Genomic DNA, 7507 nt, shown 5'->3' on the forward strand with positions numbered 1-7507 from the left:
TACAGTCAGATGCAGTTGCGAGACTGAACTCCAGATAACGGTTTGTGGGCAGGGGACGTCTGACATTTCCAGGCTGGGCCGGTTACAGCCTTTCTCATTCTCTTTCTCACCTGCCCACCATTGGAGAGGAGGCCGGGGACACAAACACTGGAATATATACACAAACCCTAGAATATATACACGAACCCTGGAATATATAATGTAAACCCTGGGGGAGTGGGCGCTTGTCTGTCAGAGCAGCTACTCTTACTAATACTTTTCTAAAGGAATTGGTATAAAGTTTGAAAACAACTCAGGAAGCCATTACATGTCTAGAAGAATCTAAGTTGTAACTTTGCATAAAGTGAAAGTCACTCAGTCATGTCCTACTCTTTGCAATCCTATGCAATCCCATGCCTGGCTCTTTTGTCCATGGAATAATCTAGGCAAGAATACTGGGGTGGTTTGCCATTCCCTTCTCCAGGGGACCTTCCAGACCTAGCAATCAGAACCCAGGTCTCCTGCATTGTAGGAAGATTCCTTACCATCTGAGCCACCTTTCTAAATTCTAAGGTCACATTTGGGCTGATTGGAGATGGATAGGCATTTTTTTCCTTTTTACTGTGCACCATGTGGAATCTTACTTCCCTAACCAGGGAATCAAACCCATTCTTCCTGCATTGCAAGGTGGAGTCTTAACCACTAGACTGCTGGGGAAATCCCAGGGATGGATACTCTTAGGCAAAATGCTGGCATGAGCAAAGTTTCTTCTCTAAAATCCCCACCAAAATGACTCATGGGGGAAAATATCCAAATTAATGCTGGAAGTCTGCAGGTCACTTGAAGATCCTCCAGAAACATGGGAGGATTTCTGGTCAATGTAGCAGTGATGTATTACCAAAACATTGAGTAACAATGACTCATAGGATGTCATAATAAAGTGACTTTCTTCTTGTCCCCAGCTGTGTCATTACATTGGCCTGGGAGGTTTGTTTTTTTCTTTACCCCTGGACCAAAATGCTGTCCCCATTGCCATTTATTTAAAAACAATTCTTAGATAATAAAAAGTTATATAATCACTTTAAGTTAGAACACAGGCACACTCTTGCTCCGCCTTCTTTATTGGAGTATAATTGCTTTCTAATGTTGCATTAGTTTCTGCTCTACAATGAAGTGAATCATTGTATGTATATATACATCCCCTCCCTTCCACCCCCTCATGCCACCCCTCGGTCATCACAGAGCGTGAGCTAAGCCCACTATGGCATACAGCGGCTTGCCATTAGTTATCTATTTTGCACACGGTAGTGTATATATCGTCAGTCTTACTCTCCCGATCTGTCTCACCCTGTACTTCCTTCTCTGTGTCCACATATCCATTCTCTACATCTGGGTCTCTATTCCTGATCTGCAAATAAGCCTATCCGTACCATCTTTCTAGATTCCATACATATACACTACCGTACGATATTTGTTTTTCTCTTTCTGACTTACTTCCCTCTGTATGACAGACTCTAGGTGCATCCACATCACTACAAGCAATCCAATTTCATTCCTCTTTATAGCTGAGTAAAATTCCATTGTATTCCATTGTACCACATCTTCTTTATCCATGCATCTGTCGATGGACATCTAGGTTGCTTCCATGTCCTGGCTATTGTAAATAGTGCTACAGTGAACACTGGGGTACATGTGTCTTTTTGAATTATGGCTTTCTCAGGGTATATGCCCAGTAGTGGGATTGCTGGGTCATATGGTAGTTATATTTTTAGTTTTTAAAGACCCTCCGTATTGTACTCCAGAGAGGTTGTGTCAATTTATATTCCCACCAACAGTGCAGGAGGGTTCCCTTACACAGGCACAATCTTTAAGTGTCCAGGCGTATGTTACAAAACTCTGGTTTAAGGTTGGAACTCCATTCTTTCAGCACAAACCTGTGGGGAGCTAGCAGGCCTGCAGTGGGAGAAAGAGGTGGGAAGCTGGTGGAGGTTATGTTTTCAGCCCTGTTCTTCTGTTCCTCCTCTTCCACTAAGCTCTTTGTGGCTTCTGACTTCTCCAGGGATTGAGCTGCAGGAGTGTGGAGTTTCTGGTACTGTTCGTGGTGGTGGGGTGGGAGATTCGTGCTGGTGGAGGCGAGGCTGCTACCTGACCACCACTGTCTTGCCTGGCAGTTGTTTAAAGCAGATTCTTTTCTCTCCTGGTTTTAGAGACCATCCTGCCGCTGAGGATTTCTCCCCTGGAATTCAGTCTGAAAACTGAGGGATGGCATCGTGTTCCAGGGAAACAAGAAAAGAAACACAAATCTTTGCCTTGAACTTGAAAAGTTTAGTCTTGAATCTGTGAGGAAAGCAGGCCAATGGAAAGTCCAATTTTTAACAACATGGATATTATGTTCCAAAGACCAGAATCTTTAAACACAACTTCCAAAGTGTGATCACAGAGATACTGTGTTCTTCATTTAGCACTAAGAGGTGAATGTCTTCTTACTACATGTGATCTAAAAAGTTGGAGTAAAAAAAAAAAAAAAAGTTGGAGTCATGGGACTTCCCTGGTGGTCCAGTGATTAAAGAATGTGCCTTGCAATGCAGGGGGACCTGGGTTCTATCTCTGGTTGGGGAACCAAGATCCCACATGCCTTGGAGCAACTAAGCCCACCTGCTGAAATTAGAGGGTCTGTGCATTCAAACTAGAGATCCTGCGTGATACAGCAAAGATTCCCCTTGCTACAACTAAAATCTGATGTAGCCAAATAAATAAATATGTTAAAAAAATGAAGCTGAAACTCCAGTACTTTGGCCACCTGATGCGAAGAACTGACTCATCGGAAAAGACCCTGATGCTGGGAAAGATTGAAGGCAGGAGAAGGGGACGACAGAGGATGAGATGGTTGGATGGCATCACCAGCTCAATGGGCATGAGTTTGAGCAAGCTCCAGGAGTTGGTGATGGACAGGGAGGCCTGGCGTGCTGCAGTCCATGGGGTTGCAAAGAGTCGGACACGACTGAGCAACTGAACTGAACTGAACTGAAAAAATTGAAAAGTTGGAGTCACACAGACATAGAAGAAAACTTATGGTTACCAAAGGACAAAGTTGGGAGGGGGGATAAATTACGAGTTTGGGATTAACAGATACACATTACTATAAATGAAATAGATAAACAACACGGACCTACTGTATAACACAGGGAACCATATATTAATAACTTGTGCCAACCTATAATAGGAAAGAATTATATATATATATAACTGAAATATTTATTATGCATTATAATTAATATAATTATAATATATAACATAAATATATATTATATCATATACATATATTATTATATAATATAGTATTATGTTATATATTATATAACATTATCTGCTATATATAATTTATATATTATATATTATTATATATGATATATTAATATTATCTATTATATTATCTATAATTATATATATAACTAAAAAGTTATATATATGTGGTGTCCATATGTATATGGAACTGAATTACATTGTTGTACACCTGAAATTAACATAATATTGTATACTGTAATGATGTAAAGTAATTAGCCTCCAACTAATAAAAATTAAAAAAAAAAAACATAATATTGTAAATCAACTATACTTTAATAAAAAGGAAGTTGGAGTCAGAATACAATGTCACATACTTACCTTAAACAATGGTTTTTAAACACACAAATACATATTCATTTGAAAGGTTTCAGATGAACAGTCAGCAGAATTGATGCTTTGCTTGTGTTTTCCATTTTCAGTTCTCTGAAGCGGAGTGGGAACTCAGACACAAAACAGCATTCTGATCCTTTAACTGATTCATGAGTTTCCCAGTGTTGTATATTTATTTTGTCCACACCTAACCGATCAGCAGTTATTTTTAGTGGCTCACCTTTATATCTTCACAAAGCATTCAATTTAGTTTTCATGAAAATAACTACCTTTCTTTTCACACTCATATTTTATCAGTTTACAATGTACTTAATTAAATTACATGATTTCAGTAACTAATAAATAAGTGAATCTTGGCATAAATCTGTTTTGGGAGCAAATACACCTGACTGAGGGTGAGGTGACTCAGCTGTTTGGGGCAATGGTTAGTGATCTCGCCCTGACCATTTGTGGGCTGTGGGCATCTGTCCGGCGCTCTATAGAAGGATGGGGGTAATGTGTGTTAGTCTGGAAAGTTATTGACCTGGGCTGTCTATTATATTTATTCTCCCTGAATCAGCGTGGTGTAGTGGAAAAAGCATGGCTCTTGTGGTCAAACAGACCTGGGTTTAAATCTTGTATTGTTTCTAGTTCAGTGACTTTGGGGAGATTACTTAATCTTTCTGAATCTCAATTTCTTTATCTGCAAAAATCGGTAAAGTATTCATGAGAGTTAAACTAAACCAATTAGGGGGATTTCCTGGTGGTCCAGGGGTTAGAACCTAATACTACCACTTCTGGGGGCACAGGTTGGATCCCTGGTCGGGGAGCTAAGACCCTGGCATGGCCAGAAAAAAAAAAAAAAATATATATATATATATATATATATATATAAACCAGATCAATCAGTGAAGATTCTGGTACATAGGTGCCCAGTAAATAATTGTTGCTGCTGCTGTTGTTATTATGTGTGGTTGTTTTCCTGTTGTTGTTGTTGTCCAGTTGCTGAGTGTCCCACGCTTTGTGACCCAATGGACCGTAGCACCCCAGGCCTCCCTGTCCCTCGCTGTCTCCTGGAGTTCGCCCAAGTTCATGTCAGTTGAATTGGTGGCGCTATCCAACCATTTCATCCTCTGCCGCCCTTTTCTCCTGTTGCCTTCTCCTGTTTTCCTGTCGGTCTTCCCCTTAGCAAACCCGGTTTTGTTGTGACTGTTCGAGGTCTTCTGTTTCATCCTCAGCCTGAGGGAGGGACTCTGTTCCAGGGCTGAGCTTCAACACTGGCCTTCAACTAGACCCATTGCTGGGTCTAGAGCGAGATGCCACGTTGATCTCCTCTGGGCTCCCATGAAAAACTGACCCGGCTACTGTGACTACGTGGGGACTACTGTCCACCGGGGGGAGAGACTCTCCCCGTCTTTCTGTCCTTCACGCCAATATATCGGAAGGAATCCCTTTGGTAAGCCTTGCTGTATAACTGATGCCCGTGAGCCCCCCCAGGCTGTGCTATGTGGTGTGCAGGAGGCTGGCTTCTGGACACACGTGTCCAACTGGTGGGATTAACTGCTTTTTGTTTGGAAAGACCTAATGGGGGTCCACCTCTAATGGCACTCAACATAGCTAGGGTGATAGAAAAGGTGCTGTGCTGACTCCTGCTAGACCACCAGAAGTTTTCTTTCTTTATTTGTTTTGGCTGTGCCTTGCAGCAGAAGGTTTCTTTTATTTATTTGTCCTTTGAAAAATATTTCCTTGGCTGTACCAGGTCTTAGTAGCGTCACGCAGGATCTTCACTGTGGCATGTGAAATCTTTAGTGTGGCATGTGGGACTTAGTTCCCTGATCAGGGATTGAACCTGGGCCCCCTGTGTTTGGGAGCAAAGGGTCTTAGCCACTGGACACCAAGGCAGTCCCAGAATGTTTCTTGTAAAGCCGGCCTGCCGCTCCACGTGGGGGTGGCTCTGGGTTGGCGAAAAGCACGGGTGGCCCATACCTTCCTTATAACTGAACAGGACACCGCTGCTGTTGACTCCCTTTCCATTGACCCAGTAAGCACTTGGCTCCAAAATTTGCCCACATCCTGGCACACGTGGGTTCTGAGCAGACCAGGTCTCTCACTCTTGGTTCTCTTTGGCTGCCTGCTGTCTGTGCCGTATTTGTTGTATCTGGCTGCGGCGCCCGCTACATACCTGACCCCAGGAAGGTCCCGGAAGAGGGGTGGGTCAAGAGTGTAGGGTCGTGCAGGGTATGTAAGGGTGGAGTGTATGGCTGGGCCACTCAAGATGGCTGTTCTCTGGCTCTCTGTCCATCCCCGGTGGGACCAGGGCCTGTTTCACACACACCGACTCACACAACTGACTTTCCTCTGTACTTGCCCCGGGCGCCAGCTAGTGATTGTTCTCATCAAAGGGGTGTTGGGGGTGTGTGCAAGCTCCCTCTTTCATCAAACCACTGATGTCTCAAGAAAGGAAAAGAAACTGGTTCACTGCCCTGTTTCCCAGCTTGCCCAATGCCTCAGTGTTTTGCTCACAGCTGCTCAAATCATACTTCCCAAAGGACATTAGTAATCTTTCACAACTGTGTTTACCCTTTAAATTGAGAAACTTGTGGATGATGATGTTAGCATCTTTTTCTTTTTGGCAGGCACAGTTTTTCCCAGATAGTTGTTGTCATCATTCAGCATAACTTTGTTCCAATGTATAGGTTTTCTCCAGCAATTTTTGTTTGTTTGTTTCTTATTAACAGTTACCAAGAACTTCTTTCATCTCTCTTAGAGGTTATTTGTCTTGCTACTAATTGTAAGCTCATCCAACCAAGCTTCAGGCCAGGACGGTATTGAGGCTGAGAAGACTTGAACATGGAAGGGCTGGGGTAGCGTCACCTGCAACAAGCAAACAGAGACATCTCTGGTGTCTCAGCTGGAGGTGGGTGAGGACTACCAGAATCTACTAGGTAATGGCCAGGGAGGTAGGTGAACATCCTACATACACAGGACAGCCCCCCAGCGGAAGAGTTACCTGGCCTAAATTGTCAGTAGTGTGGTGGTTGAGATTGAAGCCCCAGCTTTCTGGGTTCCCGCCTTTGACCCCAGACACTCTAGTCTCTGGGTAGCCTCAGGCCTTTGCTGTCAGCACTTCCAGAACCGCTCATCTTCCAGGGTAACAGGCTCTGCAGGACGATGACAAAGCACCTGAGGGTGGGGACATGGCTGGTTCTACATCCCAGCTCATAGCGGGCTTAGCACCAGAGGGGTTGTTGAATGAGTAAGAGTAGAATGTTAAAGCACCCACTGAAATCCTTTCTCATCCACCCTCCAACCCCAGCTAATGGAGTCAGCTGCTACTGAAAGCAACAGAATCTCCGAGCCTGGACCAGAGGTGGGGAGGCTCCTGTTCTGGGCAGGTTGCACAGGTTTGGCAGCTTTTCCCATCAGGAAATGGTTGGGGGTCAGGGATGGGGTGTGTGGGGTGGCACTGGGGAGAAATAAGAGCTGTCTTGGGCTTTAACAGAGTGTTGGGATCGATTCTTCTCCATTCTGCTCCCCCTTCACCCCTAGGAGTCTGAGAACAAGGTGTGGGTGAGGTTGGCTTCTTCTTGGGTCTGTCTCCTGGGCTCTTCAATGCCCCATGTCCTCACACAGGTCACCCCTTGGCCTGTGTCCCTGTCCTTACCCCCTTTTTATAAGGGGGGATTAGTGCTCTCATTGTACCTTAATTACCTTTTAAAAGACTTTGTCACCATAAGTTTGTTTATTCTTAGAGTCTGCGATTCTGCTTCTATTTTTGTCAGTAAGTTCATTTGTATCATTTTTTATTTTTTAAAATTCCACATATAAGTGGAATCATATGATATTCGCCTTTCCTCATCTGACTTAGTATGGT

The 7507-nt window shown here is 43.7% G+C and overlaps 1 long non-coding RNA gene across 2 annotated transcripts in view; it reads left to right on the forward strand.

The window, feature by feature from the left end:
- Window positions 1–3019, forward strand: part of LOC139033017 (uncharacterized) — a 17842-nt gene extending 14823 nt beyond the window's left edge. For both annotated transcript variants that reach the window (XR_011485637.1, XR_011485638.1), the window contains exon 2: window positions 2187–3019. This is a non-coding gene — a long non-coding RNA (uncharacterized lncRNA). The remainder of the gene's footprint in view (window positions 1–2186) is intronic.
- The last annotated feature ends 4488 nt before the right edge of the window (window positions 3020–7507 follow it).

The sequence above is a fragment of the Odocoileus virginianus genome, chromosome 34 (assembly GCF_023699985.2).
Source record: "Odocoileus virginianus isolate 20LAN1187 ecotype Illinois chromosome 34, Ovbor_1.2, whole genome shotgun sequence".
In the NCBI taxonomy this organism is placed as follows: Eukaryota; Metazoa; Chordata; class Mammalia; order Artiodactyla; family Cervidae; genus Odocoileus; species Odocoileus virginianus.